Raw genomic sequence first — 25,044 nt, forward strand, 5'->3', positions numbered from 1 at the left:
GACTTCCTTGATTAGTGCCCCATCACTATTCTCAAGTGGAAAGTGAGGAGTTATATCAGTGCCTTCTAAATTCTTCCTAGCTCTCAAATCCTGTGATTCTAGAAGTTCTCTAGTCCAAGAGAGAATGCCAAACACCATATATATGTGTGGTGCTTAATAGAATAGTAATAACAGTAATGCTGTGTGGGCCATAGTTCCATTTTGCTTTTGTTAGGGCTTAGCATCTGGACTCCAAAAAGCTTTCAGTCAGATTTATAAAGAAGCATTGCAGAAGTTAAATTCCAGCGCAGCCTGCATCCATGACCGTTTTATGGAGCCTGAGTACATCAGATAAAGGCACTAACTTTTCTAAGCGACTGGCCTTATTAGAGTCTCACTACATTGCCTCCTATAATGCATGTTCAAAACACGTAGCTTTCATTACCTGCTTGATTTTTAGACAGCATTAAATAAGCTGCGAAACAAATCCAAGCTGAAATTGTGAGCCTATGATTTTTATAGCACATAATTATTCAGTGTTTTATTTAAAAGTAGTCACTAGTGTATTCACTATTGTGAATTTATAATCTTAAAAACTGGGACACTTAATAGTACCTGGCTAAAATACTGTTAGATTTTCTCATCTTTTATTTCCATCTTGTTAAAGAAAATAAACACAACTAGGATCCTTTTGCCTTTCCTCCACCATTTTAATCTGCTACACCATAAATATGAAGAAGAGCACATATAATAAAAAAACTTGTGTAACTAATTGGGGTTTGGAGACAGGTGGAACTTGAATAAAGCATTTGCATCCATCCAAAATGGTCTCCTTAAATTAGGGACTGCTGGGTGTCTGCAGGATGAGCCCCAGGGGCAAGGGTTGGGAGGGCTTTCCCAACACAATGGATACTGCAACTGCATTTGAAATTCCTATTTTTGAAAACCTGAGCTAAGAGGCTAGGAAGAATGCAGACAGGACATTGGATCTCGGGGTCCTGGAATCAAGTCCTGCGTCGGGCTCCCTGCTCAGTGGGGAGTCTGCTTCTCTCTCTACCTGCCCCCACCCCCGCTTGTGCTCTCTTACTGTCTCTCAAATAAAATCTTTAAAAAAAGAAAATGTTAAATCCTTTTATTAGTATAACATGAAGTGTGTGATAATGGCAAAAACCCATCAAGATAGTGCAGGGTAAAGTTCAACTAGTATACACTAAAGTGAGTCTTAATATTCAGATTAGTATTAATATTCAGATACTTGTGGGGCCAGGTATGTGTATTTAGTTTTCGTTTCTTTATAGTCATTCTGATAAATTCTTGTGCAGGTTTGTTTTACATCCATGATATTTCCTATACTAAAATTTTATAGTATCTTCTTAATCCCCTTAGGCTAGTAAATTAAAGCTGAAGTTATTGAGTGTCAGCATACTGTGATTTGTATTTTTATATAAGGCAAGAGTGCATCATTCTGATCAAATTGCAACATTTTAATTTTATATGATAGGTCTGTATTGAGCAATCAGGAGCTATGTGCAGACATTCCCAGGGGAAAGTAGTAGTTGGTATAGGAGTAATTTTCTGTAAAAAGTCAGCTTCACTTACTGGACCCAGAAGGCCAGATATAATGAAAGAGAACTTTAGAAAGATGAAATGTTTATGATAAATTAAGGAAACTTTCTTAGATATATTTTTTTTGGTGTGGATAATTTAATGCAGATTTTTACCTGAAATTTGTTATTATAAACCTGATAATTTTATCCCTCTATTTAATAAAATGAATATTTTAAGATCCTTAAACATAATTATAAAATCAATTCTAATTACCTCTCATGTTACTAATTCTGATATAATTTGGGGCCCAAACTATCCTGGTTTTGAAGGCCATTTGCAACATTGCTTATTTTTATACTCTATTATTTGGGAGAGATTACAGACTATGAATAGCCTAATGTAAAATACATGTGATTTCTTTTAATGCATTTTTTGTGTAAGATCATCTGCATACTCATGTATTTTTCCGTTTTAGTAAAAATATATAAAATGTTTGGACCTATCCTTATACAAACATAGTATTTGATTTCTAAGGCTTCTTTTATTAGAACACTTCTACTCATTCTTTCATACCTAAATCTCTAAATATATCTCAGGTGTTTGATAAAGTAGATCTTCCTGTAGAACAACATGGTTCAGCTCTACACGTTAAGTATAAGTTGCATCTTATGCATGGTCAGGTCTAAAGCCAACATAAAAGGTGAAATTTTCGAATAATCACATTACCCTGGGGAAGGATCCATGTAGGAGATACTATATTCCATCTCACCATAATGCCCTTCCAGTGAATTCTTCCTCCACAGCTGGGGCAGCTTACTATTTTATTGACTATAATAGCAGTCAGGGTTCAACCAATAAAACAAAAACTACCCTTGAGTATTTTAAACAACTTAAAACAGAATTGATAGCTCAGGTATTAAAAGAGCTGAGAGGACGAGCAAAAGACTGAGGCAACTCAGAAATTAGCAAGAGCAGGATGCCAGTGCTGTCCTTAGGCTGATGGGGCAAAGGGAGGAAGTGTGGGGCAAAGCCCAAGGCCAGGGTCACCCAGAGGAAGCTGAATCACAGCAAGGAACAGGAGCCTTGTAGGTGATGCAGCTGGAGACATAGAAGGCAAAGAAATACTCTGTTTTTTCTTTTCTTTCTGCCATTCACTCCCATTGGCAGGACCTGACTGGAAGCCAGCAACCAAACGAGCTGGAAAACGGAGGCTTTGGGTGTCAACCCCTCAGAGTTAGAGAGGAGAGGATTGGTACAAGCAGTGAGTGCCTCGCTTGCATTTGGAGGCCAGATTTTATGGAAAAGACCTGTCTTTAAGCAACGAATCACAGTGTGTGTGAAGACGCCACAGTACAGGAAATACCCAGAGGCCGCTGTTAGTTTTGTCCATCTCAAGTCCACTCCGCAAAGAAATTGAGGGAAGATGCCTGCCCTGGACTTGTATTTCTCATTCCCATCCCTCTTCCTCCACTTTCCACCTCCCACCTTTCCCTTTTCCTCCTCCCCTCAGACTGGGCTAAAGGGAGAGGTGAGCAATAGGATTGCTTTTTAAAAACCAAATGTGAAAGTAGAACATGAAAAATATTTTTTGATGATCGAGAAGAGCTAAAGCACTCAGGATAGTGTATTCATGAAAGTGTTGGGAAAGAAGAACAATAATTAGAAGACTCATGAAAGACTGAAAAATAGAATCTTAGGGAGATAGTGTTCTAAACCTTGCTCTTAGTATTTAAAACTTCTGCCTTAAATCAACCTAATAATTTTGAAATGTCAATTATCTGTCAACCCTAACCTTTAGAGATAAAAATTTAAAACTAGTTTGCTAACATGGGATCATTGTTTTACAACTGGAAGGGTCCCTAGAGAATATCTATGCACAGAATTTGGATGACCATGTGTCCCAATTTGCTAAGGACAGTCCCAGTTTACAGCTGCTGTCCTAGTATAGTCATCAACGGTGTATCCTATCACTCAAGTGTCACAGTTTAGATAATTATGTGAGCACCCTAATATACCTTATGTTTCCTGACAAGTAGGCTGCCGACAAATTTCACATTTTCTGACTCCCAATCTGGTGTTCTTTATACTAGACCTGTGTGCTTGTATAATGGAATCAGTATTGGCCAACAATTAATCTTCGGTCTTTTGATCAGGATGTTGAGTCCATTTTCCTCCTGGACAGGGTTGCTAGGGTACTTCATGGATGTAAGTGAAGAACCAGATTATCCAGCTTGCTGTATTGGCTTGAATTTTCCTTCCTAAGGAAGGCCATACACCAGTTGTTATTTTCAGGAAACAAAAGTTAACAAGCAAATTTTTTTATTTTTCCAGTATAATTGATAAAATAAATGTTAATATATTTAAAGTGTAGAACACAATGGCTTGATACACATGTACATGGTAAAAGGATTTCCACCATCAAGTGAATTAACACATCCAACATCTCACATACTTTTTTTTTTTTTCTGGTGAGAATGCTTAAGATCTATTCTCTCAGCACATTTCAATTACGCGATAAAGTATTATTAACTAAGTCACTATGCTATACATTAGATCATTAAAGCTTATTCATCTTATAACTGAAAGCTTGTACCCTTTTACCAACCTTTACCCTTCCCCATTTTCCTGGTCCCTCAGCCCTTGGCAGTTATCATTCTACTCTCTGTTTCTGTAAGTGTAACTTTTTCTTCTTTTAAAGGTTCCATATATAAGTGATACCATGTGGTATATGTCTTCTGTCTGGCTTATTTCACTTAGCATAATGCCCTGCAGCTTCATCCATGCTGTCACAAATGGCAGGATTTCCTTTTGTAAAAAGTCTGAATGATATTCCATCATACACACACACACACACACACACACACACACACATATGCCACAACTTCTTTATCCATTAATATGTTGACAGACATTTATGTTTCCACACCTTGTCTATTATAAATAAAGCTGCAGTGGACATGGGAGTATAGATACCTCTTTGAGACAGTGATTTCTTTTCCATAGGATATATACCCAGAAGCAGGATTGCTGGATCATACGGTAGTTCTATTTTTAATTTCTTGAAGAACCTCCTTACTGTTTTCCATAGTGTCTGTGTGAGTTTACGTTCCAGCCAGCACTGTACAAGGGTTCCCTTTTCTGCACATACCAGCTTTTGTTTTGTCTTTTTGAGAATAACCATTCCAACAGGTCTGATGGTAAGGAGAATGCCAGGGGTTTGTGGCAAGAGTGTGTCTCAGCCTTTCGTACTCATTTCAATGTAGGGATTTTCTCAGTCACCAAGTGTGTAGGGGCCACTCAATTAAATAGTTTCTGGATCTCTTCCAGAAGGGATTGATCGTTGTGTAGCTGTATATTTGGTGCATGATGGGAGGAGGAAAAATTGGGAGTCTCCTCTCTAGCCACCTTGGTGATGTCCTCTTAAGGCGCAAATATCTCTTCTTTTGGGCAGTGCAGTCTTCCTTCTTGTCTGAGCATCTCCACGTGAATCTTGCTGGACACCACAAATATTTGGTGTTAAATTTATATCGAGGAGAAACAACTAGAATCAAATCTAGCCACATAGACCCAAATCGCCCCAAGAGCTAAGAGAATCCAAATTATACAGTGGATACTGCTTTCATAAAGGTTAAGGAAAAAGTCCTAACGGGTACCTTAACACTACCTGCAAACAGAAAATAGCAGGTAACCATGATTTCGTCAAATGACCAACTAGAGCGCTGTCTCGAAAGTGTCTTGCATGAATCCAGAGTGACCTGAGATGTAATCAAAGTGACAAGTCCTAGAAATAATAGTATGACTTCGGTAGATGCATTTGAAAATTGTTTTAATGTGGGAGCAGTAATCACTTTCTGGTCCAGAAAACATTTCTGGTGTATACCCCCAAATAATGCAAATACATAGGCCTATGTAGGGAGTGATAAATTATGTAAGCATAGGCAAAGAGCGTGTGACATGGAACGTACTCAGTGAACAGTGTGGAGAATGTGATCGGGTGCTTTAATAAATGTCAGTTATGAAAGTTCTTATAAATGTGAGGGAGAGAAAAAGAAGAGGCTGACCTTGACCAACAGCGTCTGTCTATGCCGCACTGAACCCAGTCGGAAGAAGTCCCTCAAGTTCAACTAAGAGTGCATGGAAGCCAGAACTAGGCCACTTTTTCTTTTGAGTGCACTTAATTCAGAAGCGTTAAGCCTACTTTTGTGGGTAGCGTTGAGAAGCCACTCTGTCCTGGATGTACTTGTGTGATTCTGAATTTTCAACTCCGATCATTTTTTTCTTGGCATTTATTTTAGATGGATTATTTGAGCATATCTGCATGAAACTGTTTCTCACTTCAAGTCCTGCTGAATATCAGTGTCCCACAAGATTTAACTTAAGAGATGTTCCTTCCCCCCCAATTTTTAAAGGCTAATTCCATGTTTGAATAAATTAGAAAAACATGTTTACACGTTCCCACTTCACTTCAGGACCATGTGAACTATTTAATATCCTTTATGAACTATGACCCCCTAGAGGGGATGAGGCCCAACTTGCATTTTTTTTTTCAAACTTAGCTGATCACTGATTTCCCCCCCTCCCCACATAAGTTCTTGCTTTTTTGTTAAATCTCTATCCATATATGTGGAGACCCTTCTATTCCACAGAATATGGTTTGGAAAATGCTAATATTAAAGACAGCAAATGGCTGACAAAAGGTCAGGAATCCCTATGTATTTTTGCTGACTTTGAGGTTTTGGTGGAAGAAATGTTTCCCCTACTGAGATAATGAAGAAGCTGAATGGATGACATGTTTTCCCAACACAGACAGCCCATTTGAGGTGCTCTGGCAAGCAACTTTGTGTCCCTAATAAATACAAAGTATTTTTACCTTCAGCTTGTATTAAAACATCACACAGCATGAGATTGATAAGCAGTTAAAAAATAATGTCTCCTATCCTTTTAAAATTAGATTCAGAAAAACCTAAAGAAGCTTTGCAATTACTGCTAAAATGTTTCAGAGGGTGTTAGGTTAGCAGGAGCTGGAGAGGGGTGGGGACAGAGGCAGGTGCTCGTCATCAAGAATAAGGACCCCATTTGCTGTGAGGATTTGCAGCGACAGCACTTTGTTATTGGGGTTTGGTAAGTGTATTTGTTTTGAAATTGGAATTCCATTTTGTTGAATTTTAATCATAGGCAGGCAAGTACATTTTCCTTAATATAAAAATATACATTAGCTAATTTGAGCCATAATTGTAAAAAAAAAATTGTAAAAATTGTATATGGAATGCAACAGGAGAAATAATAACTTTGTGATCCATTGTTTTTCCTTGGGACTTTTGCTTCAAGACCTGTTGGGCTTAGCAAGGGATAGAAAGAGATGAAGGTCAAGATTTTCCAGATGACTACAAGATACACATACACACAGAGAGAGAGAGGTTCACTAAAATTTGAGCTGTATTTCATTCAGCAGGAACCTTTGCTATTAGAAATAACTCGACTTGCATCTTAATTTTGCTTCCTCAATGACTATGGTGTGTTTTTTTAAGTCTACCTTTAAAAACATCATAAATATATTAAACAGCCATTCTCTAATTGGGAGTGCTAATTTAATTCGACAATACTTGTGTGGATAGCTACTGCTTGCAAACCTTCAGTGAATACATTGATGAATAAAATAGTCTTTCATCTCAAGTAGTTTATGATCTTTTAGGGGGAGATAAGAAAAGTAGAAAAAAAAAAAAGAAAATCAACAGGTTACGATGGTTGCCATTACGGAGAGTTGAAAGGAAGTGTTATTTCTAGCCCCTCGAGGAATGAGGAAAGGCTTTACGCTAGAAGTGGTATTTGAGATGGACTTTGAAGGTTAAGGGGTATGGCAAGTCTCTGGATCAGAGCAAAACAATCAGGGAGGTTTTTATGTGTGTGTGTGTGTGTGTGCGCGCGCGCGTGCGCGCGCGTGTGGGTACATATAAGAATTCTAATTCTCTAGGGTACTTGTTATAAAAGTAGATTCCAGGAAGTCTGATTCAGGGGGGCCCAGGAATCCACATTTTAGGCAAGCAGCCAGGTGAATAATGTGAAGATGGTCCACGGACCTCATTTTAAAGAAACCTTAGATGAAAGAATGAGTGGGGAGCTAGCCAGTGCAGTCCTTGAGGGAATGGCAGGTTGTTTGTGGGTGCCGGGCTCAGGTGCAATGTGGGCACACAGTTAAGTGGCCAGTGAAGAAGCCAACAGATAGACTGGAAGAGGAAAACAGGCAGAACTAGAATTGCTGAAGAAAGGAGAAAAGAAGGGACAAGCATCCAGGATACAGCAAGTGAAAGCAGCCAATCTCTTTAGGAGGTGAAGTATCAAGGGTCTTTGATCTTCACTGATAAGTAGGCGGCAAGCTTATCTGATACAAGTAAGAGTTGAGAGCACGAGCAGAGAAGAGGTAATAATCAGGGAACTCTTTAATGTTTTGAAGACCTGCCCAACTGGCAGGAAATGCAGGGCCGGGGGGTGGGGGGTGGGGGGGTGGGGTGGGGTGGGAAGAGTTGACGAAAACCTACCACAGAAATTTGTTTTTGCATTGGGTCAGCAGGGGGCGCTATGGTAGCACGCATGCTGATAATTGGCGCTGCCTGCTCCTGTGGAATAGGATTATTAACCGGACCCGCAGTGCCCTATTGGGGAAGTTTCATTTATTACATTTATAGCTCTGAACCTTCGTAGAAGGAGCTTTTAAGGTTTCTCTTTAATTATTAAGGCACCTAGGGTTTTTTTTGAACTGCCAATTCCTATAGTCAAAAAGAAATTAATTCCAAAGTTTAAAGGAATTATTACCCATTTACTGACTTCACTTGAGGCACAGAGCCTAAGAGATTGGGAGAGCAGAAAAGACTGAGGAACAAATGGAATGCAGCCTGAGTCCTACAAGGGGAAGCGCTGGGTCACAGGATATGGGCAGTGTTTGCTGCGTTAGCTGCTGTCTGATCGCCTTCCAGAGAGCCTGTGCCAGGTTCCTTGTGCACCAACGATGCACTGGAGCCTTATTTCTTGACACCTCTGAAAGCCCACCATCTAAGTAAGCTTTTCGATATGTGCCACTCTGACAGGAAATATGGAATTTGGGCATACTTTTAACTTGCATTTTTCTCTTGCGAGAGGACAGGCCCTTTCTCACATTTAAATCTTATTTTTACATTTTTTTCCCCCCTGTGAACTGTATTGTTATGTTCTTTTCCCAATGGGTGACTGGTCTTTTACTTATTGATTTTTGTAGGAGCTCTTTTTATGAGGTCAATCAAAAGACTTAATTAACAATAGAATAAAGTGTGCTTTTCCACAGATGAGTGATGAATGGCCTCCCAAGCATTCCCTTGCCCACCAGCTCCCTTGACCTACTAATCACATGACTTGTTGGCACATGTCTAAAACTACTGTTTTAAATCACCTTTGGGTAGTCTTCTCTGTGGAATAGTTTGCCTCAAGAATGCCAAATTTCTTTCATGTTATAGTTCACTTTGATATGCCGAAAAGCCAAGAGTTACATGGTGACGATTTGGGTGAATGTGGTGGTTGGCACATTTTCACTGGTCAAAAATCATCAGATGGCAGGTGGTGCTCTCAGATCCCCAGTGCTTCAAATGGAGCATTTCCAGAGAATGTCCTGGACGTGCTGGACTGTGATAAATGTCAAGAGTCAACTGGCTGTCAGGTGAGGGTAATCTTGAGCCTGACCGCTGATATCCCCATTCCTACTAGGCATTCATTCCTTAGTTGTTAGATTACCTTTGTTTTGTGATGGCTTGAGATAGAATTAACATAGCACACAATTCACCTATTGAGGGTACACACTTCACCAGTTTGTAGTGCATTCACGGAGTCGAGCAACAGTCACCTCAGCCAGTTGGAGGACTTTCTCATCACTCCCAATCTTCCTCCACCCCTTTGCTGTTACCTCCATGCCCCCAACCTACCCAGCCCTAGGCAACCACTAATCTACTTCCTGTCTCTGTATTTGCCTATTCAAGATACTTCATATAAATGGAACCATATTATATGTGGCAGGTTGTGACTGGCTTTCACTTAATATGATGTTTTCAAGGTTCATCCACATGATAGTGTGTATCTGAACTTCTTTCTTTTCTATGCCAAATAATATGTTGTGGTATAGATATGCTACATTTTGTTTATCCATCGACCAGTTGATGGATATTTGGGTTGTTTCCACCTGTTGTCCATTATAAACTATGGTGCTATGAATATTTGTGTATAAGTTTTGGTGTGGACATATATTTTCATTTCTTTTAAGAGAATTGTTGAGTCAAGTGGTAGCTCTATGTTTAATATTTTGAGACCTGCCTGACTGTTTCCTACAGTGGCTACACCATTTTACATTTTGACCATAAATGTACAAGTGTTCCAATTGCTCAACATTTTCACCAACACTTGCTTTGTTCTGTTTTTAATTTTTTTCCTATTATAGCCATTCTAGCAGGTTGAAGTGGTAACTCATTGTGGCTTTCTGTTTTTGTTTTTGTTCTTAGTGTCTATGCTTTAATATCTTTTTTTTTAATTTTATTATGTTAGTCACCATACAATACATCATTAGTTTTTGATGTAGTGATCCACGATCCATTGTTTTCATATAACACCCAGTGCTCCATGCAGTACGTGCCCTCCTTAATACCCATCACTGGGCTAACCAATCCCCCCTCCCCCTTCCCCTCTAAAACCCTGTTTGTTTCTCAGGTCCATAGTCTCTCATGGTTCATCTCTCCCTCCAATTCCCCCCGCCCATTTTTCCCTTCCTTCTCCTAATGTCCTCCATGTTATTCCTTATGTTCCACAAATAAGTGAAACCATATGATAATTGACTTTCTCTGCTTGACTTATTTCACTTAGCATAATCTCCTCCAGTCCCATCCATGTTGATGTAAAAGTTGGGTATTCATCCTTTCTGATGGCTGAGTAATATTCCATTATATATATGGACCACATCTTCTTTATCCATTCATCTGTTGAAGGGCATCTCGGCTCTTTCCACAGTTTGGCTATTGCGGACATTGCTGCTATGAACATTGGGGTGCATATGGCCCTTCTTTTCCCTACATCTGTGTCTTTGGGGTAAATACCCAGGAGTGCAATTTCTGGGTCATAGGGTAGCTCTATTTTTAAATTTTTGAGGAACCTCCACACTGTTTTCCAAAGTGGCTGTACCAACTTGCATTCCCACCAACAGTGTAAGAGGGTTCCCCTTTCTCCACAACCTCTCCAACATTTGTTGTTTCTTTCCCTGTCCATTTTTGCCATTCTCACTGGTGTTAGGTGGTATCTCAATGTGGTTTTGATTTGGATTTCCCTGATGGCTAATGATGATGAACATTTTTTCATGTGTCTGTTAGCCATTTGTATGTCTTCTTCAGAGAAGTGTCTTCATATCTTCTGCCCACTTTTTGACTTGATTATTTGTTTTTTGGGTGTTGAGTTTGAGAAGTTCTTTATAGATCTTGGATACCAGCCCTTTATCTGTAGTGTCATTTGCAAATATCTTCTCCCATTCTGTGGGTTGCCTCTTTGTTTTGTTGACTGTTTCCTTTGCTGTGCAGAAGCTTTTTATCTTGATGAAGTCCCAAAAGTTCATTTTTGCTTTTGTTTCACTAGCTTTTGGAGATGTATCTTGAAAGAAGTTGCTGCGGCTGAGGTCAGAGAGGTTACTGCCTATGTTCTCCTCTAGGATTTTGATGGATTCCTGTCTCACATTGAGGTCTTTCATCCACTTTGAGTTTATCTTTGTGAATAGTGTTAGAGAATGGTCGAGTTTCATTCTTCTGCATGTGGCTTTCCAATTTTCCCAGCACCATTTATTGAAGAGACTGTCTTTTTTCCATTGCATGTTTTTTCCTGCTTTGTCAAAGATTATTTGACCATAGAGTTGAGGGTCCATATCTGGGTTCTCTATTCTGTTCCATTGGTCTGTATGTCTGTTTTTGTGCCAGTACCATGCTGTCTTGGTGATCACAGCTTTGTAGTATAGCTTGAAATCGGGCAACGTGATGCCCCCAGCTTTGTTTTTCTTTTTCAACATCTCCTTGGCGATTCAGGGTCTTTTCTGATTCCATACAAATTTTAGGATTGTTTGTTCCAGCACTTTGAAAAATGTCATTGGAATTTTGATCGGGATGGCATTGAAGGTATAGATTGCTCTGGGTAGCATAGACATTTTAACAATGTTTATTCTTCCGATCCATGAGCATGGAATATTTTTCCATCTTTTTGTGTTTTCTTCAATTTCTTTCATGAGTGTTTTGTAGTTCCTAGAGTATAGATCCTTTACCTCTTTGGTTAGGTTTATTCTGAGGTATCTTATGGTTTTTGGTGCTATTGTAAATGGAATCGTTTCTTTAATTTCTCTTTCTACAGTTGCGTTGTTAGTGTATAAGAAAGCAACTGATTTCTGTGCATTGATTTTGTATTCTGCCACATTACTGAATTGCTGTATGAGTTCGAGTAATTTGGGGGTGGAGTCTTTTGGGTTTTCCACATAAAGTATCATGTCGTCTGTGAAAAGAGAGAGTTTGACTTCTTCTTTGCCAATTTGAATACCTTTTATTTCTTTTTGCTGTCTGATTGCTGTTGCTAGGACTTCTAGTACTATGTTGAACAACAGTGGTGAGAGTGGGCATCCTTGACGTGTTCCTGATCTTAAGGGAAAGGCTCTCAGCTTTTCCCCATTGAGGATGATATTCTCTGTGGGTTTTTCATAGATGGATTTTATGAACTTGAGGAATGTTCCCTCTATCCCTATACTCTGGAGAGTTTTAATCAGGAAATGATGTTGTATTTTGTCAAATGCTTTTTCTGCAGCAATTGAGAGGACCATATGGTTCTTCTCCCTCCTCTTATTAATGTGTTCTATCACATTGATTGATTTGCAAATGTTGAACCACCCTTACATCCCGGGGATAAATCCTACTTGGTCGTGGTGCATGATCCTTTTAATGTATTGTTGGATCCTATTAGCTAGGATTTTGTTGAGGATTTTGGAATCCATATTCATCAGGGATATCAGTCTGAAATTCTCCTTTTTGATGGGGTCTTTGCCTGGTTTGGGGATTAAGGTAATGCTGGCCTCATAGAATGAGTTTGGAAGTTTTCCTTCTGTTTCTATTTTTTGAAACAGCTTCAGTAGAATAGGTATTATTTCTTCTTTGAATGTTTGGTAGAATTCCCCAGGGAATCCATCAGGCCCTGGACTCTTGTTTTTTGGGAGGTTTTTGATCACTGCTTCAATCTTGTTACTGGTTATTGGCCTATTCAGGTTGTCAATTTCTTCCTGTTTCAGTCTTGGCAGCTTATAGGTTTCCAGGAAGGCCTCCATTTCATCCAGATTGCTCAGTTTATTGGCATATAGTTGTTGATAATAATTTCTCATAATTGTTTCTATTTCCTTGGTGTTAGTTGTGATCTCTCCCCTTTCATTCATAATTTTATTAATTTGGGTCCTTTCTCTTTTCTTTTAGATAAGTCTGACCAGTGGTTTATCAATCTTATTAATTCTTTCAAAAAACCAACTTCTAGTTTCATTGATCTGATCTACTGTGTTTCTGGTTTCTAATTCATTGATTTCTGCTCTAATTTTAATTATTTCTTTTCTAATGCGTGGCTTAGGCATCGTTTGTTGCTTTTTCTCTAGTTCTTTAAGGTGTAGAGTTAGTTGGTGAATTCGGGATTTTTCTATTTTTTTGAGTGTGGCTTGGATGGCTATGTATTTCCCCCTTAGGACCGCCTTTGCAGTATCCCATAGGTTTTAGACCGATGTGTTTTTTTTCTCATTGATTTCCATGAATTGTTTAAGTTCTTCTTTGATTTCTTGGTTGACCCAAACATTCTTGAGAGGAGTGGTCTTTAGCTTCCAAGTGTTTGAATTTCTGCCAAATTTTTTCTTGTGATTGAGTTCCAGTTTTAGAGCATTGTGGTCTGAGAATATGCAGGGAATAATCTCAATCTTTTGGTATCGGTTGAGACCTGATTTGTGACCCAGTATATGGTCTAATCTGGAGAAAGTTCCATGTGCGCTCGAGAAGAATGAGTGTTCTGTTGTTTTAAGGTGGAATGTTCTGTAAATATCTATGAGGTCCATCTGGTCCAATGTATCATTCAAAGCTCTTGTTTCCTTGTTGATTTTCTGCTTAGATGATCTGTCCATTGCTGAGAGTGGAGTATTGAGGTCTCCTACAATTAACGTATTGTTATCAATATGACTCTTTACTTTGGTTAACAGTTGGCTTATGTAGATGGCTGCTCCCATGTTGGGGGCATAGATATTTACAATTGTTAGATCTTCTTGTTGGATAGACCCTTAAGAATAATATAGTGTCCTTCTGTGTCTCTTATTACAGACTTTAGTTTAAAATCTAATTTGTCTGATATAAGAATTGCTACCCCAGCTTTCTTTTGAGGTCCGCTGGCATGGAAGATAGATCTCCATCCCTTCACTTTCAGTCTGGATGTATCTTTAGGTTCAAAATGAGTCTCTTGTAGACAGCATATGGATGGGTCCTGTCTTTTTATCCAATCTGCAACCCTGTGCCGTTTTATGGGAGCGTTTAGGCCATTCACGTTGAGAGTGATTATTGAAAGATATGAATTAATTGTCATCATGTTGCCTGTGAAGATGTTGTTTTTATAGATTGTCCCTGTAAATTTCTGTTGTAGATCACTCTTGGGGTCTTTCTCCTTTTATAGAACCCCCCTTAATATTTCTTGCAGGGCCGGCTTAGTGGTCAAATATTCTTTGAACTTCTGCCAGTCGTGGAAGCTCTGCATCTCTCCATCCATTCTAAATGAAAGCCTTGCCAGATAAAGTATTCTTGGCTGCATGTTCTTCTCATTTAGTACCCTGAATATGTCTTGCCAGGCCTTTCTGGCTTGCCAGGTCTCTGTGGATAGGTCTGACGTTATTCTGATGTTCCTCCCTCTGTACGTAAGGAATCTCTTCCCCCTAACTGCCCTTAAGATGGTTTCCTTGGTTCTAAGATTTGCAAGTTTTACTATTACATGCCGGGGCGTTGGCCTGTTTTCCTTGATCTTAGGAGGGGTCCTCTCTGCCTCTAGGACTTGAATGTTTGTTTCATTCCCCAGATTAGGGAAGTTCTCAGCTACAATTTGCTCAAATATATCTTCTAGTCCTCTCTCTCTCTCCACTCGCTCCGGGATTCCAATTATTCTGACATTGGAACACCTCATGGTGTCACTTATTTCTCTGATTCTATTTTCATGGATTCTGAGTTGTTTTTCCCTGGCCTCCTCTTTTCCCTTTTTATGTATTATATTGTCTTCCAGGTCGCTTATTCTCTCTTCTGTCTCAGTTACCCTAGCTGTTAGATTATCTAGATTGGATTGGATCTCATTGATAGCATTTTTAAGTTCTGCCAATTCCCCTTTTATTTCTGCCCTTAGAGACTCTATGTTGCCATTAATTGATTTCTCCATTCTAGCCATTGTCTTCACAATGGCTAACGTGAATTCCATCTCTGACATCTTGGTTATATCTGCATCCATTTGTAAATCTGCAGCATAAGTCATAATCTCTGAGTCTTTTCTGTTTTGGGGGCTCCTCCTCCTAGTCATTCTGTTGATGGGTGTTTGAGGGAATGTATAGAGTCCAAATTATTGACCAGAGCCCAAGCAAGATGCACCTTTTTTCTTGGGACCTTAGGGTTGCTAGCCTCTTTTTTTCCCAGCCTGTCTTCTGCGGGAGGGGCCTGCCGCACTGTTACTCAGGCAACCCTGTTTGGGCGGAGTTGCCCTGCACCCCTGTGGCGGGGGATGGGCTCAGTGGGAATCAGTCTTTGGGGCTTTTGTTCTCTGGCGCCTTTCCCTGGTGGCTTTCTGCGTCTTTTCCGCGAGTCAGAGCAGAAGAGACCGTTTCCAACCCTCTGCCTCAGAGCAGAGAGACCGCAGTCTGTTCTTCAGTGAGCTCTCCAGGCCACACTGTCTCCGTTTCTGTCCGGGCTGCTATAAACTGCAGCGTCCTGGGTTGTGCGCCCCTCTGCAGCGCCCCCAGTCCTGCCTCCAGGTCGGGGCACGTCTCTGCCCTTTGTGCTTCTAAAACTGCCAGCCGCTCCCAGTTTGCCTGCGTGCGACTCAGCCGCTCGGGGTTTCCTCCCCGGGGGTTGCAGTTCACCGGCGCGACCCCAGCGCACCGGGTTTCCCTCTCGGAGGCTGCAGTTCGCATGTGCGCGACGTTGCTCCGGTTTCCGTCTGGGGGGCTGCGGTTCCTGTGCGCGTGACCCCGCCGGTCTGGTCCTCTACCCCGGGGGCTGCCCTAAAGTCCTTTCCCGACGCTACCGGTCTGCGAGTCTGTGCCCCGTCCTCAGCGCGCGAGGCTGTCACTCACCGGCGGTGTAGGATCCCCACGGCCAGGTACCCTCCCGCTGCCGTTTATCCTCCGATATCTGCCTGCAGGATCACGGCTCCCCGCTTCGTACCTCAAAACCAACCGCCTGCGATATTCTGTTTGTAGAGATCCAGATCTTCTTACATCTCAGGCTGGTTTTGTGGGTGCTCAGAGTGGTCTGGTAGATATCCAGCTCAATTCCGGGGACCAGTTGAAATAGGGTCCCCTACTCCTCCGCCATCTTTCCCCCCTCCCTTCAATATCTTTTTATTGTAGTAAAATATGCATAACAAAATTTATCATTGTAACCATTCTAAGTGGATAGTTCAATGTCATTAAGTACATTCACAGTATTGTACATTACAGTGGCTTTGATTTGCATTTCCCTGGTGACTAATGATGTTAAGCATCTTTTCTTTTGCTTGTTGGCCATTTGTATATCTTTTTTGGGGAAATGTCTTTACGAGTTCTTTACTCAAGTTTTAATTGGGTTATTTGTTTCTTTGTTGCTGAATTGTAACAGTTCTGTATATATTCTGGATATTAGTTGCATGTGTTTGGTATCATATCTAAAAATTCACTGCCAGATCTGAGATCATGAGGATTTACCCATGTGTTCTAAGGGTTTCCTAGTTTTAATCTTACATTTAGATCTTTGTTCCATTTCTAGTTAATTTTTTAAAAAGAAATTTGGGGTTTATTTGGTTCCTCAGATTGATTGATTTATTATGGATATATGTACATGTGCATGTAATCTCTACACCCAACATGAGGCTTGAACTCATGACCCCAAGGATCAAGAGTTGCATGCTCTATGGACTGAGCCAGCCAGCTGCCCCTCAAATTAATTTTTTATGTGTTATGAGGTCAAGGTACATTGTTTTTAAAATTGCATGTTATATGTTGGGGTACCTGGGTGGCTCAGTTGGTTAAGCGTCAGACTCTTGATTTAGGCTCAGGTCATGGTTTCAGGGTAATGAGATGGAGCCCCACTCGGGTTCTGCCCTCCGCATGGAATTTGCTTGAGATTCTCTCTTTCCTCTCCCTTTGCCCCTCCTCCCCACTTGTGCGCATGCTCTCTCTAAATAAATAAAATATTTAAAAATAAATAAGTAAAATAAAATTACATGTTATATGTTAAAGAAATAAGCAATCCCTATGAGAGGTAATTTGGTGATCTCTATTACAGATGTATATCCCTCCCAATTCCACTTCTTAGGAATGTGTCCTACAGAAACAGGCTAAGTATGCTTCTGGTTATTCATTAACCCTTTTTTTCAATGCAAAGCATTGCAAATAACCCAAATGTCTACCAAAATAGGCTGTTAAATAAATTGTCGAACAAATGAAATACTAAGAGGCCATGAGAAAGAATGAAACATGAAATTCTCTATGTATTCTTTTGGAAGTCTCCCCCCAAATCATTGTTCAATGAAAAAAAAAGATTAGAACCTAGTATTTTTTGTGTGTAAAAAAATGAGACAATAAATATCTACATGCATATTTCTTACATACATGTAAAGAAGCTTTGCAAGGATTCCTAAGAAATCAAGAATTGTAGATTCCTGCAATGAGGGTTGACCCTGGGCATATAAAGTGAGTGAGGTGGAGTTGCTCCTGTCTACATTTGACTTACTGTTCTTAAAAGATGGAAATACATTTTTCTTTTTAGAGAGGGAGAGGGCATATGTGCACATGTACATGCAAGCGGGCGGGGGGAAGGAGAGGGAGAGAGAGAATCCCAAGCAGGGTCCCAGCTCAGCTTGATCCCCCAACCCAAGATCATGACCCAAGCCAAAATCAAGAGTCTGATGTTCAACCTGCTGAGCCACCCAAGCACCCCCAAAGATGAAAGTGTATTAACAAATAATTGCAAAAATAGACTTAAAAATTTAAAAGACCTTCTGAAGAGAAAAAGTGGGGACTGGGGTAAGAAAGTCACATTTTCCTGGGTATTGCACATATTTTTTTCCCAGTTGAAACACAAATATTTCCTTACATGGTTTTCTCCTGACTACTCACATCCTAAATACAGTCACACTATTGCTGTACTGTGGTTTGAGCTGTGGTCTGTGGACGTGGAACAGAGCAGAAAACAGGTCCCCAGGATGCTGAACTAATGGCCCTGACCTCATTTACAGGGTAATGAGCAAACATCACATGGGAAGGTTTATACGTCAAGAAGTCTAAAGGAAAGCCTGTTCTAGACTTCTCTCACTGAAAGAATAACAACTTGTACAAATACATGGTTTCATTCTTTTACCAGTAAGGATCTTGACACTAAATTATGGGCTGTAGGTGTCCTTGAAAAGAATAACCTTCTCTAGCACATTCATGTCTGTCCTTTAGCCTGGACACACAGGTGAAGACCTCACCACTGATGTCCCACCCAGGCTGACTCTATGGCAATTTTGTAGAGCTTGCTCTTGTCTTTAAATGTTGCAGAAGTGTCCCTTGGAATTTTTTCTCAGCCCTTTGAAAAATAGTTGTGGTTATAGTTTGTTTTTACTGAAAGAATGTTCTTCTCTTCCACATAAAATTCTCCAATGAAAATATATTTCCCCTTTCTGACTCCTGTGGTTAGCCAGGCAATAAGGGCAAAAGGGGTCTCAGATATGTGAACTTGAGGCAGGAAATCTAAAAACACACACTGATCACCATGTGCCTTGAACCCTTTCGGTGCCCAAGGTGCCCACAGACCTGTGCTCACATGCAGTTCTGATCAATACTTACAAACAGGGCTGGCATTCTGGGAACAAATGTCATATGTTCAAAAGATGGAGGCTCACAGTGTGAGGAAGGAGGTGAGTCAAATACCTTCTGTTTTTTTCTTCCTTTGAGTATGAACCAAAACTATGGACTCCATAAGAGGGAAACCATGAAGCAGCTCAGGCCTCAGAAAAGTGGGGAAGGAGGTGGGATGGGGAGAAGAAATGATTAGTACAATAAAATCAAACTTGAGAAAGAAAGAGAACTCCAGCAGAAAGAAAAAAAAAAAAGCTGATTTTAGCAATATAACAAAAATAAATATATTACAAATATAAAATGCCACAGAGTCCCTTTTTTAAACTCTGGACAAAGATACATCTTCAAACCCAAACAAAACAAAACTCCAGAAGGAAACAGAGTCACCGGAAAAACTCTTCAACAAAATAATGAATTCCTTAAAAGACCCAGGATGTGTCATCCAGTTGTAACTAGAAGGTGAAAGAAGAGCCATCTGGCTAAGCGCCAGGAGGCTGACCTTGGCGCTGCAGAAGCACGGGATGCCCTCCACTCTCCCCACTGCGGCAGTGAGGGCCAAGGAACTAGTAGGGGATGTTGAAGTCTTGCCTTGCTGCTGCCGGGGGTCCCTTTTCTCTTCAAATAGTGCAGGAGCTGTGAAGGAAAGGAGAGCCACCGTGAGCCAGGTGACAGTGAGAAGCACCATTCTGAAGCACCATTTTGAAAGCGTTGGATGACGTGAGGCACGCAGCCCTCCTGTGCTGCTCCCGCCTTGTGGTTGGAGCGAGACACCACATGCATTGTTTCTACTTCACCTGGAAGTAGAATCAGATTTTCGACTTTATTGTTCTATAAAGCCCAACCATTAAACTTTCACCCTAGAGACTGTTTTACCAGCGGCATTCCATCCTCTGGGTTTGAAAACTTGGAGGCAACTTAGAAACATTTCTTCGCCCCCGTATCTCCAAAAGCCACTAAAGTGGAGCTAGTTCTCTCTTGGCAGAGTTAAGCTTTCCTTCTCAATTTTGCAGAAGGCTTAAAAGCAGGATTAGAGGGGCTCTAGTTTAACCTTCTACTCATTGCTGGCTCCCTCTTATCTTCAATAAGAAACCGTCAGCCTCTTTTTAAAAGTCTCCAGGGATGTGTGCTCACTTCTGCCAAAGAGAAGTCCAATTCTTTGTTGGTTTAATGGGCTTCCTTGCATTTCGCTGATATTTGCTTCCTTAATAGCTTGGTGTTGCCCCACTGAGCAAGGCCAATTCCTCTTTCTCATGACTGCCTTGTGATAGAGAAGACAGCTCTCATCTTATGTCCACCCTGTGAGCTACTTACAGCCTGGGCATGTCGTGCCTCTCCCTAGAATTGTGGCCCCATCTGCCATGCTGGTCTTCAAGTTGCCAATCTCACCTGCAATCAATCTTGTCCCTCTCTGCTAGATTTATTCAAAAGCAGCATCACCTTTGTCAATCACTTGTCAAAAAATCACCACAGGGTCCCTGTTTAATTAGAACCAATTTCAAGCCAAGGCTTTGTTTTTTTGTTTTTGTTTTTGTTTTTGTTTTTTACAACCAACCCTAATTGGTCTATGAAACCTTGTACCTCTATTTCCCAGTAAAGCCATTCTGCTCTGGTTAGGCCAACCTTTGCAATGGTTCTCCCACTTACTTTGCCCAACTATACTTTTAACCTTAGGCTTTCCTGGTGGCTTCTTACCTGGCAAACTGTAAGTTGGCTTCTCCAAAATCATCAATTCTGCATGGACTTAGAGATTCACCTTCTCCATAAAGCCTACCCTGGACAACATTGGCTTACAATGATGCAGCATGTATTTTGAGTTCTTTCTCATAAGTGAATGTCTCAGGTCAGGTCCCCTTGGAAACAAACTTTGCATACCGGAAACTTATGGGGGACTATTCTCAGATACAATACTTAGGAGGGCATCAGGGAAGCGAGACCGGACAGAGGAAAAATTTGAACTGTGATGAAATTTCAACAAAGGCTTCAGCTAATCCTGAGGCACCCTGGAACTGGGATGAGCCTTCAGTGTGGTCCCCCACTTAATGCAGGAGCCAGCCTTTGTATGCCTGTATGGAATGTAGGAAGGAGCCTAACCTTGAGCAGGCAGCTTCATTCTACAGACAATAATTCCTGGGGGCTCCAGTCTCTTGAGTCCCTCTCAGGCAACACTTCCTGCAGCTCGGAAAATGAATCCTTCAGCTCCACAGCAGAATCTAGGCAGCGATCCATAGTTGATCGAGCACCCAGATCAAGAAAGAGAACTTGCCATACCCCGAAAGTCTCTAGGTACCCCTGGCAGTCCCTATCCCCTGAGAAGGGTATTATCTATCCTGACTTTACCTGATTAGTCAGCTTGCTCTGGATGTTTCTTTTCTATAAATGGATTGTACCATGTCTAATCTTCTGTGCCTGGCTTCTTTTTCTCAACATCATCTTTGTGATAGTCATCTACAACATGCAACTAAAAACAACCTAGCTTGCATTTGTGCAGATGCATGTGGGTTTCAGGTGATTCTGATGTAATCCCTGGTAAGAACCACTGTTCTAGTCTTTCAGGGGTCACTGTAGGGGCCAAGGATTGGGATAGTCTTTGTTACTCAACATAGCATTGCATACTGAGAGGGAACAGATGGATATGGGTCAAAATAGCTGAAGAGGGTTAAAAATGGAAATGCCACTAATAGAGTATGCAGTTTGGATGTTGTTTTGCCTTAAAAGTCAGGAAACTCCTACAATTTGATTGTGAGGGGAAAAAATGTCTGAATATAATCCAATTGATTCTAGGCTTGGGAGAGTTGATCAGTTTAATTTTATTAGTAGTATTACTGCATGTAATATTTTTACATACTGACATACAAAAATTTTATTTATTTATTTGACAGAGAGAGAGATGGTGAGAGCAGGAACACAAGAAGGGGGGAGTGGGAGAGGGAGAAGCAGGCTTCCTGCCGAGCAGGGAGCCCAATGTGGGACTCGATCCCAGGACCCTGGGATCATGACCTGAGCCGAAGGCAGACGCTTAATGACTGAGCCACCCAGGCGCCCCATACTGACATACAAATACAGAAAAATACACACATCTTAAGGTCACAGCTTGATAAATTTTCACTTGGTGAATACATGCATATATCGAGCACCCAGATCAAGAAAGAGAACTTGCCATACCCCGAAAGTCTCTAGGTACCCCTGGCAGTCCCTATCCCCTGAGAAGGGTATTATCTATCCTGATTTTACCTGATTAGTCAGCTTGCTCTGGATGTTTCTTTTCTATAAATGGATTGTACCATGTCTAATCTTCTGTGCCTGGCTTCTTTTTCTCAACATCATCTTTGTGAGAGTCGTCTGTGTTGTTATGTGTAGAGTGATCCATTCATTCTCATTATTATATAGTATTCCATTATAGATATACCATAGTTTGTTTATCCATTCTACACTATACATGGGCATTTGGTTGTTTTCAGTATAGGCCTGTCATGAGTAATGAGGCTATGCACATTCTTGTCCCTATGTTTCAGTGAACACGTATATGTAGTTCTGGTGGCTGTCTAGCTAGGAATAGAACTACTGACCTCTATGTATACATACTGTCAATCTTGATAGATGGTGCCAAATAGTTTTCCAAAGTAGTTGTACCAATTTGCAGCCCACCAGCCATCTATGAGTGTTCTGCCAGCTTCATATCCTTGCCACCATGTGCTTTTCTCTGTCTCATTCATTTTAGCTATTCTGGTGGGAAGTCATGGTTTTAATACAAATTTTCCTGATGAGTAATGAAGCTGAGCATTCTTTTTTTTTTTTTTTTAATTTATTTATTTAGAAAGAGAGAGAGCACAAGTGGAGGGAAGGGCAGAGGGAGAGGGAGAGAGAGAATCTCAAGCAGACTCTGCACCGAGCCCGTAGCCTGATGTGAGGCTTGATCTCACAATCCTGAGATCATGACCTGAGCCAAAAATCTAGAGTCGGACACCTAACCGACTAAACCACCCAGGCACCCGCTGAGCATTCTTTTAGTATTTACTGAGCATTGACCTCAAAGGCTGCTAAGGTTGGCCTATTTTTCTATGGGGTTATCTGAGCAAAGGTCTCTCTGTAGTATGATGTCATGAATTTATATTTATTAACATATAAAGATGACTTTGATCAAGTAAGAGGAAAATAAAGATCAAAATGGTTATAATGCAGCTTCTTTAGTATAATCATATTTTTACTTATGATTATATAAACCTGGAGGCTAATAAACCAAAATATGAACCCTAGCTTTCTCAGGTGATAGGTAATTTTAACTTTCAATGTGATAACGGTCCTTATTTGTTTTTGTCGAAATTTATTTTAATAACAAGCATAGACTCCTTTTATAATCTGGAAAAAAACAATGACACTGTTTTCATCTGAAAACAAATAGAGTGCAAATGAAACAAAAGCTTGTCAGCACGTGCTAGTTGGACTCAGCTATCGGCCTTTTCCCATCTGGGCCACTGAGCATCACTGAGGAGAAGTGTCCTCTCTGGGCATGCTTTGAAAGCTTGAGTTAGAAGATGAGAGTGTAGAAATGAAGGATAGCCTTTATTGCATAACAGCCTGTGCACCCTGCTGAGGCTGGGTGATGATCCTACCATAAAGACTGGCTAATTACTTAAATTGCCTTTCTTTGTGGGAGCCAACCTTCCCAGCGCCATTGACTAGGCTTATTTGGTCTGATGACTGGAGTCCTGCTGTTAGCTGGGATAAGGAAAGCACATTATTACCCTGTGCAAGTGTAATGCCTTTGTTTACATTTTGCAAGGCAAACAGGGTTACTTCTAGTCTTATTAACCCCAAGTTCTGCAAGAACAGGGACTAGGGAATGTGTGCCTTCCTCCCTTTGCCGTTCCATTCTGTTGGGTTTACTAACCCATAATCCAGAAACATAACATCACACCAACCTATCCAATCACATAGAGTCTTTTAAATATTTTGAAAGAATTTCAAACTTACAGAAAAGTTGCAAGTATACCAAAAGGACTCCCCCACCCCCCAACCATTTGAGAGTAAGTTGCCCACATGATTCTCTATCACTCCAAACATTTTAGTATTTCCTACAGAGCAGGGAATTCTCCTATATAAACACCATACTACCATTGAAATTGGGACATGAACACCAACACATTGCCACTATCCAAATTCAGGTGTCTTCAATTGTCCCGATAGTGCTCTTTATAGCATAAAGATCCAGTTAGAAGTATGCATTGCATTTAGTAACTGAGTTTCTGGTGACTATGTTGAAAACTTGCACCTCTTTAAAACCCGAGCAGCTCTTGCCCAGGCCTTCTTGTTGCTGTCCCCACAGGGAGGGAGGCCACAGGCAGAGATGGGGCTGCCCACTCTTAAGAGCACAGATATAGGAAGAGGGTCAATGTCACTGTCCCAGCAAACGAGGTTAGGCTCTGTAAGGAGAGGCAGGGTGGACACAGGGTTGTGGGCCAGGGAATCCTTCTGGGATGGGGACCCAAGGAATGGCAACTAAGCCACATAAAAATCCCCCATCTCCACCTTTTTGTCTTCTTCATGTCCTTCTCCTATCCCTCTCTCTCCTCCCTGTCCCCTGGACTTCTTCTTCCCTCATTTCTTTTTATTTTCACCCCTTTTTTCATAATTTTACTCAATTCCTGTGTTTCCTTCAAAATTTCATCCTTAAGAAAAGCAGAGAACTATTACAACTTGTTATCTATTGGGAGGTGGGGAGGTGCTGTATCTGGCTTTTTTATATTGTCTTCATTTTAAAAAATCATGTTAATTAATGTATTACCTACTTAGAAAGATAATACATAATAACAACAAAACCAAACCAAACGAAAATGTTTCTTCTAAATAAATCTATTTTAAGAAGTTAGGCAAAAGGGCAAAAGCTATCACGTTTTTGATCTTTATTATCTAGAAAATACTACGGCTTTGGCGTGTGCGTTGCCTGATGCCTCATCTCTGTGTGAGTCTGCCATCACTGAGTGAGTCTCAGGAAGGCACAGATTTTTTTTCTCTTTTAAAGTCCATAGCTATCTCTATTCTAACTTCCTCCTCAGGCTCTTTAGGTGTGGGTGTTCTGCAAGATTCTCTCCTGTCCTGCTTGCTCTCAACATTCTCACTTACAACCTCATTCACTCCCATGATTTCAACTCCATGGATGATTTCCCAATCTGCATCCTTCAAATTGACATCTTTCTGAGCTCCAGGATTGTATTTTCAATTGCCTATTAAACTCAACCAAACTTAATAGTAATATTTTACAACTTAGAAAGGCAGCTTAGATGACCAACTTTGATATGAAAACTTGTGCTACTTTTAATTCCTTCTTCTCCTTCATCTTCCCCTTCCAAACTTTAGCAAATTGTCAATTATTCCTTTAAAATACTTTTTCTTGGGGCACCTGG

At 40.6% G+C, this 25,044-nt stretch overlaps 1 protein-coding gene across 2 annotated transcripts in view; it reads left to right on the top strand.

Annotated features, from left to right (window-relative positions):
• The window catches only part of SLC35F5 (solute carrier family 35 member F5), a 113,407-nt gene that overhangs the window by 41,716 nt on the left and 46,647 nt on the right, over nt 1-25,044 (top strand). The window contains exon 16 of one of the 2 annotated variants that reach the window (XM_078070699.1): nt 2,695-4,252. The exons of the other annotated variant lie outside the window; for it this stretch is intronic. The gene's annotated coding sequence lies outside the window, so the exon portion shown is untranslated. Of the gene's footprint in view, nt 1-2,694; nt 4,253-25,044 lie in introns of those variants that run through there. 2 annotated transcript variants of the gene reach the window in all.

This window comes from Halichoerus grypus, chromosome 4, assembly GCF_964656455.1.
Source record: "Halichoerus grypus chromosome 4, mHalGry1.hap1.1, whole genome shotgun sequence".
NCBI classification, from domain to species: domain Eukaryota; kingdom Metazoa; phylum Chordata; class Mammalia; order Carnivora; family Phocidae; genus Halichoerus; species Halichoerus grypus.